The following is an 11,336-nucleotide window of genomic DNA, read 5'->3' as shown; positions in this document are numbered from 1 at the left end:
GTTTGTACAAGATGTACTAAGGAGAGTACAAGGAAGGTAATGTGTCCCTAAAAAACTTAATATTTTGTATTTGTATTGATCTAACGAAACCTCTAATGGATAATCATGGATGCTAACTCTCGGGATATAAAAGACCTTGAGATGGAATTGTTGATTGAATACTTTTTGTAATAAAACTAACCAGGATTTTTTTATCATGGGCAAGGACTCATGAAACACCAAGGGAGTTATTCTCAAAAATAGAATTCTTGTTTAGATTCACTCCAAACTAGATCCCAACTACCCTTCGAATTTTAGACAATATCTTGGAAGTTCTAATACTAGTTGAGGAACGGAACTTGGAAAGAATAATACCTTCGGGTTGACATCACTCTATTTAGAATAGAAAACATTATAAAAAGTTATTTTTCTTAAAGAAACTATTGAGAAGGTATTGCTTTACTCTATTTTTGTGTCGTGAATTAAAGACGTGTAATGAATTTGTATCAAGAGATAATTCAAAGAAGTTATTTTTATATGTTTAACCTAAGGTAGTAGGTAATTAGATAATTTAAACACCCTCTCAAGGGAAGCGGGAGGATGGCCAATGGTAGATCCAAACCTATGGTTGGGTGGTCTCAATGAGCCGAGAACTTTCCTAAGAAGGAATAAAAATCACATTTTTGATAGACCAGTAGAGATTAGAAAGTGTGACTTACATCACTTTAGGACCATGGATGGAAGGGATCAAAGTGCCACACTCCCCTTTGTCTCCCGTTCTCTTTGAACCTAGCCCACGCAAGCCCGTTTAAGTCAACAATTTTTTAATAAGGGATGGAGACTTGGACCATTGACACACTAATCAACTGTTAGAGGGTTGATTTGACCAAATAGACTTAGGTCAATCCTCATGGGAATGGCTGGAACTTCCATTGGGGGGTAGACTCAAGCAAGCCTAGTTAGCAAAATCCGAGGGTTTTAATCAAAAATCCTGGATGGCATTTTTTAGGACATCTCTTGATGGGCTACTAAGAACGTGCCACGAAGGAGTTAGCTTGGGGTGGTACGTTACAATCAATATTAGAGTGCATGTTGATATACAACATGACGCAAGTAAATAAAACTAGTATAAAACATATTTCCCTTAAGTAGTGAAAATATTCTCTTGCTAATATATGTTGGTTTCTAGAGCAGAAAGACAGTGTAACATCCTTGCGCAGCCCATAAACTCCCCCTTTGAAATTAAGAAAAAATGAAAAAAAATTGATTCCTTTTCCCCCCCTGCCATCGTCGATAGGTGGCAAGAGGGAGTAAGTTGACGTGGCGAGGAGAGAAGATGACAGCGAGGAGGATGTTGATGATGACGAGGAAGAAGTGGAGGAAGCTAAGACGTGGCATAGGGTGATGATGACACCGAGGAGGGAGGAGAGGAGGAAGTCGATGACAATGGTGGCGATAACATCGAGGGGGAGACCACGTGGCCAAACAACCCCGCTAACTCCTCGATCAGTCCACCATGCGGTGCGACAGGTGGTGGGTGGGAAAGGCCACCACCACCACTCCACATTCCCCCCTTTGAAACACCCCGCCCCACCCTCCCATCGAAAAAAGGGATAGAGATACCATCTCCCCCCCTTTGCTGTCGGCCCATGAGAGAGAGAGAGAGAGAGAGAGAGAGAGAGAGAGAGAGAGAGAGAGAGAGAGAGAGAGAGGGAAGGTTCTGGGAGATTCCTCCCTTCCCCTCCTTAGAGGGTGACCACACACTCCATCTCTTCCCCCGCAACTTATTTTCTTTTTCCATGGGTTAAACCCCTTTAAGATAGAGGAGATTCACCCTGACACACCATCTCTCCAACGAGAGAAAGGGAGAAAGAGATTTACAAGCCAAAAGTATGGCATCAAAACAGAGGATGACACGCACCAATGGAAATCCTATGTCTGACAGTGGAGCCACCACTTAGGGCATTACCATCAATACAAATGCAACGTTGGGTATAGTTAAGCCATCTCCAAATACCCAGGTACAAATTGCCATCTTCCCTATTCGTGAGTCATAGGCTATATCACTCCGGTATGCGCATGAATTCATACAAAGGAGTAGCTTGAACTTATTCCTATTATTATAATTTGGCATTCTGATTGTTCCTTTTAACCCAACTTAGTTACATTCAGCCTATTTGTTGATAGTGAAATTTAAGGAGGAATGTCAAGGGTTATGAATGGTATAGCCGTTAAAAGAAATGACATCAGAAGATTGTGCATACAAGTGCTAGGTTAAAGCATAGTCGAGGGTTACAACTAGCATAATTGCCAAAAGAATATGACATTAAGAATTGGGAATAGAAAGTTCTAGTTTAAAGTTTGGATACTTCAGAACTACTTAGCCTAAGAGCCCAAATATTAAGAAAAACTAGATTCTAGCTCAATGCACGGCTTGTGGGAGTCTAGTTACTTGGGATCATTTCGTTCTTATCTTATCAAGCATTTACACGTTAGGCCTATAACATGCTTGATATATGAGAAAAATTTCTTGTTTTGCTTCATGGCTTGGCTAATAGCTAGTATAATAAATTAATCATAAGGATTAAAGCTAAAATGTTTGGAGATTTGTCTGATAACTACGACTTTTACCAATCCAATTCGAGATTGGATTATCGATCAATGTAAGTAATCTATAGAACTTACGTCATGTACAATGTTTGAACCCTTAACACATGTTTTAGCCAAAGGAAGGGAGTGTTAAGTAAATTTTACATAGAATTGCTCTTTGATCCCCAAGGGGAAGAGCAGATATGCGATGGCAAGATTATCGCGACTATTCCTGCAATGTTAGAATACCATTGTTTTGTTGGTTGATCAAACAACATCCTAAATGCTTTTACATTCAATTGATTGTTGCATTGTGGTTTGGATGATTATTCCAAGTGATTGTGATTGTTCGAAAATTCATGACAGGGGTTTGTGATGACAAGTTGCCATGAGGAAATAAAGGAATGCTTTCTTAGAAGATGATATTAGACTGATTGCCTTGATTGTGCTTGATTCATAATTGGATTAGTTAAGGAAGGATATTTTGCGTGGGTGGATCTTCTCCAAGGTCACGCCGTGTTTCAACCTGGGAGGGAATTGTTTGATTCATGGGTGGAAGGTTGAGTGGTGAAAAGGCCAACCACGGAAGTTGTGTCTCACTTCTAGGTTGCTTGGGCTCAGTGGACCTTTGAACACCCCTTCCTAGTCCGAAACAAAGTTGAAGACTGCCGTGAGCCCAACGTCTAGGGCATTGGAAGTTCCTATTCTAGATACTGGATGGAAATTATGGTGTTATGTGATTTGGACCAGGTACTTCTATTGGATAGAAGGGATACATAATTTCTCTTGCATGGGTAGGAGACAAAGATTAACTTGAAGATAAGTTAAGGAACCTGCTTGTCAAAAGGACTGCTTGCTCTGTATTCATGTATGTGCCATAAATTACGCAAGCGAACCCCATTCCCTAAGAGGCCTAATTAAGGAAGCTAATTTTGAATGCCACACATAAATGTGATAGGACCTAATTAGAAAACTAAAGCTATCAAGGGAAGCAGGTGGGTGGAACCCTCGACCGGTCTATCCTACGGTAGGGTGGTCCTAGAGAACTAAGAGGCTTCTCACAAGGTTTTACCATCGTTCGACCTTCAGTCATTGCTAGGTTAGATTCCGATTCATGCCGTTTTAGGGGACAAGAATGGGACTAAGCCCTACAGGCAGAGAGCTTGAGCAGCACATCCCTCTCGTTTTCCATTCTCTTTGAACCAAGTGTGGCATGGGTCTGTTTCAGATTGGGTATCTCTACGTAAAGTAGGATGTCAAGACCTCAATGCTAGACTGCTGTCAGGGACTCAAGTTTTAGGTCAATCCTAGTGAGTTTGGTCACAAATGTTCCATTGTGAGGTGGACTCAAGAAACCCTAGGTGAGGAACACTGTGACATTCCATGGGAGTGCCAGGTGGCATCACTTAGACTCTCTCTCGATGGACCGCTAAAAACATGCTTGGACAGCCGATAGGCGGGCACATTACATACATACCTTGGGAACGATTCTTGATTTTCCAAGTTATGTTTATGTCAGCAATGCACTCCTCTAGTTTCAGTTGGGATAAACCAGATGATGCGAATACTAGATCAGATATATAATCCTTCACCCTTGTATTACGAAAGGTGATGGATGTTAAGCAAAGGGTATTGTTACATTCACGCAAACCATCTTGCTTACCTCCACAATAATTTAAAGAGGCTAAGGTGGGTGGAAACCCTTAAGGTTGCCAAGATTTATCTCTTCTATGAGGCCAAAGTAAACTCAAACATGTTCATTAGTGGACGACAAGTCAAATTAAACCGATACATCTATAAGGAGGTTACAAAGGCAATACCTGCTGATCGAGTCATGGTTGTAGGACGCTCCATTTGCCACAACTACAAGAAAAATGGATTACCTGATCTTCCCCTAAAATATAGATTTTTGGATATTCATTCCTAGAATCCTAATTACTATGCAATGGATGTATCGCAATGCCATGCCTAGATTGTGGTAGAAAAACCTTTTCCAAGAATAAAATGAGCTCCCAAACTACTCGAAAAATGTATTCCCTTCCTGTTGGAATGTAAATATCAAATTCCCAGGATAGACAAGTTGCTTGACAGATTCCAAGGAGCAAAGGTCTTTTCAAATATCGATCTCAGGCTATTATCAAATAAAAATTAAAAAGGAAGATATCCTTAAAATTTCTTTTTAACACAAGGTACGGTCATTATGAGTTTATTATGATGTCATTTGGATTAACAAATGCTCTTGCCACCTTCAATAGGTCAATGCAATACATTTTCTGACAACTTCGTCCTCATCTTCTTTGATGATATCTTAACATATTCCAAGAATGAAGAAGACCATGGACCACAACTACGAGTAGTTCTTGAAACAATGAGAGCCCACAAACTATATGCTAAAAAGAAGAAATGTGCATTCTTCAAGAAGCAGATTGAATATTTAGGATTCATAATATTGACAGATGGCATTTTAGTGGATCTGCCAAGGTTCGAGATGTACAAGATTGGCCGCCCCCAATAACGGTAAAGGAAGTGCAAAGCTTCTTAGGGCTAACGGGTTGGTATAGAGTCTTTATTAAAGACTATGCATCGATTGTCGTGCATCTCACCGACCTTCTCAAAAAAGCAAGTCTCCATTATATGGATGTCTACTGAATAATCTAGCTTTGAGAAGCTTAAGTTGAGTTTGGTAACCACCCCTATCTTAAGGCTACCTAATCTAAGCAAAGAATTTGAAATCATAATTGACACAAGCTCTCTTGCTTTGGGTTGCGTGCTTATGTAAGAAGGACATCTAGTAGCCTATGCTTCAAGAAAATTAAAGATCCACAAAAGAAACTATGCTATGCATGATCTAGAATTACTTGCTATAATTCATGCCCTTAAATTATGGAGTGTTGAGTGTTGAAATGACCTATTTTTTGGCTGATTTTTGTTGTTTTTGAGAGCTGAATGGTTGATTTTATGAGATGATTGATTGGTTTGGAGTGGTTTGACAGTGTTTTGGATGATATTGATTATGTTTTGGAAGTTCATGATGATTTTCAGTGGAGATATGAAGTTCTGATGATGTTCTGATAGGTTCTATATACCTTTTGTATAGCTTCTGTTTTGCTCTGATTGTCTTCTGTATGAAGCATGGATTGATGATTGATGAAGATTGAGATCTTGTGAAAGCTTATTAAATAGTTTTTGATAGTTTGGAATGGTTTGAGTATGAGTTATGAGGTTCTGTTGACCTTCTATAACCTTCTGTAGATCTTCTGTAGAGCTTCTGTCTCTGTACTGTCTCTGTACTGTAGCTGTTCTGGTACTGTTCTGTAGACCTTCTGTATGCTTCTGTATGTGTTCTGATGGATGAGAGTGTAGCTTGGGAAAGTTTTCTAGCCTTGGAAAGAGGTGAATACAAGTGCAAAAGAGCTAAAAGAAGTGAAAGAAGTAGCTGCTGAAGACTCAAGTAAAGACTGGAGTGAAGTGACAGTAATGAGCTGTGAAAGGACACTGTAGTGGCTCTGGTGACTCTTCATATCAGACATACCTCTTGGGAGGGGTATCCACAACCTAAGAAGGATTATTATGAGTGATTATGAGAGATTTTAGTGAGGATATGATGTATTATTGATGGAGGGAGAGAGAGAGAGTCAGAGATAGTCAATTCTACTAAAACAGAGTGATTGTATGTGAGAGATTGAGAGAGAAGACTATGAAGATATTGAAGATGAATAGTATGTGATGTATTTCCATTCAAAGATGGTATATTCCTTTTCCTTCTTTGTTCTATTGATGGATTTTATGAAGATATTGAAGAATATGGTTGATTCTATCAAATCTGTGGGAGATCTATATGATGCTGCATGAAGATTTGTTGTGCCTGGTGTTCTTTTCTTCATTGTGATCATATAAAACCTAATAAAAAATCTTGTTGATGTTACAAGATAGATTTTCTTGCAAGATAATTCCCTTTTCCTTGGTGTTCCTCTTGGGGCTCCATGTTTTTGGTGCGCAGCCGGGGAAACTTGCCATCAACAAGCACCAGAAGAGGCTGAAAATGAAGGAAATGACATTGCCAAGAAGAGAAGAATTCAATGGATGTTTGTAAAGTTCCTTCTTCCACTGAAGAGTTGGAATTTCTCATAATCAAAGCCGCTTTCCACAAGAAGTTCATCCCACAATGGCGGAAACACATCACCATCATGATGCATACTCTATGTGGTGGACAGTTTCCTCTTCCTGTTGAAGCAGCAAAAACTTGCATCTTGATGGCAAACTGTTTGGGAATAAACTGAAGAGCAGAAACAGAGAGAATGACCATCCATGGAAGATTTGGCATTCATTGAGAAGTTTCTAGACAATATCAAGTGGGAGATTGTGAAGAAGCTTTAGGAGTCTTGGTCTGTAGAGGTTCACAAAGACAAGAAGAAAAAGAGTTAGAATTTGTTCGTAGATACTCAACAGCAAGATACGTGGGATGCTTGGTGCACTGATAATCTTTTGTTTGTTCAATTGGCAATCCACTGGAAGTTGGTAGACAGAGTGTTTTTCACAACATACACTGTTGAAACCATCAGAAGCTGGCATTACTATGATGATGGCACCACCACAATGCTCAGACATATGCATTTTGACACCTTCAGAATCGAATACCTTCCTCTGTGCAGTGGCATGAAAGCAGAATTCAGAGACGTTGAAAATGAAGAAGTAGAAGAAATGTTGGCAAGAGAGTCCCTCAGAGTCTGAAGCCTTCTGTTAACCCTCTGTGGAGTACTAATAACATAGTGGAGCCAACCCCCTGATGAATGACGCAATAAAGAGGCAAGTGTTAGAACGAGTCCAGAGGTACGTGAGAAGAGAGAAAGCACAAATCAAAGCTGAGAATGAGCTCCAGCAGAAGCCGCCTTTGACGCCCTTGCGAAACTCTTTATAGAAGTCCCAATGGCACATCAAGCCCTTCCTCCTCCTGCCGGAGGTCCACTTCCAAGCCAGATCCATCCTGGAAATATTGATGACAGGCCAGCGAATGTAGTTCCATTGCCAGTTTTTAAGGGAGAGTACAATGAAGACCCCGATCTTCATGTAGTAGAGTTTATGGTAGCATGTGTGGCTAACAATGCCAGAACCCCTGAGCATTGGTTGGCAATATTCCCCGCCACATTTAAGGGCACGGCGTTTCAGTGGTATGAGAGAGAAGCAGCAAGAACTTTTGGCACATGGGACGACCTGAAGTTGGCATTCCTCACTAAATTCAGGCGTGAAGGTTTTGAAGAGCGGATGCGAGAGGAATTTATGAATTTAAGTCAGTCCTCTAGAGAAAGAGTAGAAGCTTATGTCTCACGAATGGAATCCATCCTGAAGAGATGGACTAACCATAATCTAGATGATGGCATTTAGAAGGGGGTGTTTCTTAGAGGATTACAACCAGAAGTCTGTAAGTTTGTGGAGCTGCAAAGACCAGCCACACTACAAGCTGCAATAGAAGGTGAAAGACTGTACGATGAAGTGGAAGCTAGATTGGCGATGAATCCAGGAAGAGGAGTCCTACCTCCTCTGATGTTAGGAATGATGTACCCAACAAATGTAGTCCCAGGGACAGTCCCCTACCCCTATCCACAGATGCCCCCAGTATCACAGTATAGTGCACCAAATCCACAGTGGCCACAATCCATGCCTCAAATGATGGTTCAACCACAACAACAATGGTCCCAACCAATTTTCCCAATGCCAAATTAGCAGCAACAGTGGAACCCTACCAACTGGAACCAACAGCCAACAATTCAAACAGGAGCTCTGAATCAGAACCAGAACAGAGATCCCTCTGTACCAGCCCAACTTGTTTATGCAGTGATTACAGAGACTCCTCAAAATCCTACTGCCAGTACCTCAGGAGGAGAAAGCTTGAAGGATTATTTATCCAACTCAGTTGCAAATATCAAAAAGGAGTTGATGGATGTGATTATAGAGCAGCTACAGACACTGAAAGTGAATACCGCCAGCATATCCAATGTGGCAGGAGCAGGAAGAGATGTGATGCAGTCAAATACTTGGTGTGGTAAGTATCATCAAGCATGCCATTTAGCCACTGAATGTACATGAAAGCCAACCATCCCTGGAGCCTTCTGTTCCTACTGTTTGCGAAAGAACCATACAGAGGATATTTGCTCTCTGAAGGAGATGCATGATAGGAGAAGGAAGGAAGAAGACACAAGATTCAACTTGTTAGAATCCAAAATGACAACACAGAATATTGGACCCAAGCCTAGAGAGTTTGGTCCTAATTTTGTTCCCAGAAGATTTCCCTCTCAAAGTTACAGAGGAAGACAGTCTGGCGGTGGTCAGAGATCAGAAGTGGAGTGTTACAGATGCGGAGAAAAGGGGCACATTTCACCAAATTGTCCAAATCCCTGAAGGTCAGTGGATTACAAGCCCTTATGCAGTCAATGCAAAGGAGAAGGCCACATTGCAAAAGACTGTCCAAGCCCAGCCCCAGTGAAAAACAGTGCTACTGATAGTCTGGCCAAGGCCCACGAGCCTACCTCCAATTTAGTGTAATTGGAAGTTGCTGACATCACACGTGCAAAGAAGAAGGAACCACCTATCCAGAAAGAAAATAATCCTCCTGCCAGAATAGTGAAGTTCAATCTTCCACCAGAAGAACAGAACAGAACAGAGCCTGACAGTGCTGTACAGAGCACCACAGTGCCATAGAGAGTCACAGAGACAGGACCAGAGGTCCAGGAGATAGAAGAGGAGGAAGTGCCACAAGTGGCAGAAGAAGTTCCCATGATGTCCCTGTTGGAAGAAACAAGGAAAATGAAAATGAGTGTTGCCCCATTTCCTAATCGGCTAGAGAAGCTAGTGGATCCTATTAAGGAATACGATCTGGTTAGAGATCTAGATACCTTTAAACCAAACCTCAGATGTCCCCCAGTTGCCGAAAAAGGTTCAAAATTATACTGACAAGAAGACGTGGCTTGAGGATTGCTCTCGCAACAGCAACAAAGTCCAACAAAGCTCTAGAGCCTGTAAAAGAAGTGGATGTGGCTAATGCCTTCCTAGATCCGGGTACCCCAGAGACTGGCGTGTGGATAGAAGGCTGTTTCATTACAAATGCACTGATTGATGGTGGGTCATTAGTGAACATTATGACGGATGTGACAATGAAGGATCTAGGCCTACAAGGTGTGCAACCAACCCAATGGCTCATCAGACTGGCGGATTAGAGCAGAATCAAGCCTTTGGGCATTCTCCCATATGTGAAGACTACAGTGGCTGGAAAAGATTATTGGCTAACCTATTTGGTGGTGAAGCCAAACTCTTATGGTACATCCTACCCTCTGTTACTAGGCAGACCATGGCTTTTTGAAGCCAGAGCAAGGACGGATTGGTTCAAAGGAACCTTGACCTTGGGTAGAGGACCCAACAAAGTAGTGCTGAAGCTATATGGTACTCAAAAGGGACATGGATCCACCTCCTTGGAATTATCTTCTGACTCCCCTAATGAGGCTACAGATGGAACATCAGCAGACGAAGATGCTGTCAAACAGATCCTTCCCAAGAAAACAGTGGCACGTTCCTTAACAGTGGATATTGTAAGCCAACTCCCAAACGATGCAAAGTCCCTGTCAATGGGTGAATATTTCCTGCCTGAACCAGGAACAATTTCCAAAATCACTTTTGACAGTGAGATAGAAGCATGGATGTACTGCTCTCCCTATTACATGGCCATAGCAGAGCCAGAGACAGAGGCAGAAGATGAAACATAGAACCTATTCTTCTCTTACAGAGCTCCTACAGAGACAGAGCCAGAGACAGAGACAGAGACAGAGCCAGAGACAGAGATAGAGCCAGAGACAGAGATAGAGCCATAGACAGAGACAGAGACAAAAGAGGATGGAGATGATATTGAAGAAGAGGGTTATGAAAGCGAGATGGAAGAGTCTATCCCACCTGAAGAGGATACATATGAAGAAGAAGTTCCAGAGGTATCAGAAGCAAATGAGCTCATGCTATGGGACAGAATGGCGAGGGTACCATTTGGTCTGGTAAATGGATCTTCTCATATGCAAAATCTTTATAAGAAATGGATAAAGAAGACCAAACCGTCTTTCAGCAGTGGCTCTTACCGTCCTCAACCATCCTTGCCAAAGAAAGATGATGATGATGCACCGTGCCAACAAGCACTAGTTCCACAAACCAAACAGGCATCAGAGGGTCCCTGTTATGTGACGTTCCTGGACTCGTCATCAGAAGATGAGTTTTCAAGCCAAGCGGTAATTAATCGTGAAACCAAACCCGAAACGGCTCCAATCCCATTTCAACATCTCAAGGAGCAACCTAAGTCTCCACCAAGAGAAGAAGTTGGTTCTAGTGGGACATCAGAAGAGGACACCACTCCCTTGAAGGAGTCGGATCTGTATTCAGAAGTAGTCCGTGGGACCTTCATCCGTGAAGTAGAAGGTGAAAGGTAGTTAACTTTTGTGGATGCAGATGGCACTGAACGCCATTTGAAGGTGGGTAGCAGCCTCCCAGAAGAGGAGTTGTCAACCTTGTACAACTTGTTGAAAGAGAATTTGGTTTGCATGGTCCTACAAAGACCTAAAGGGGATTGATCCTACAATATATCAATATCATATTGACTTGGAGCCTGATGCCAAGCTAGTATGGCAACGACAAAGGCAAATGAAGTCGAATTATTCCACATTGGTGAAAGCAGAGCTGCTGAAGCTTCTGGAAGCCGAGTTCATCTATTCAGTGGCAAATAGTGAATGGGTTTCACC

The sequence above is a fragment of the Lygodium microphyllum genome, chromosome 3 (assembly GCF_053477565.2).
Source record: "Lygodium microphyllum isolate KBCC chromosome 3, Lygodium_microphyllum_v1.1.10, whole genome shotgun sequence".
NCBI lineage: Eukaryota > Viridiplantae > Streptophyta > Polypodiopsida > Schizaeales > Lygodiaceae > Lygodium > Lygodium microphyllum.
The sequence above is the reverse complement of the archived record's forward strand: the minus strand, read 5'-3'. Positions refer to the sequence as shown.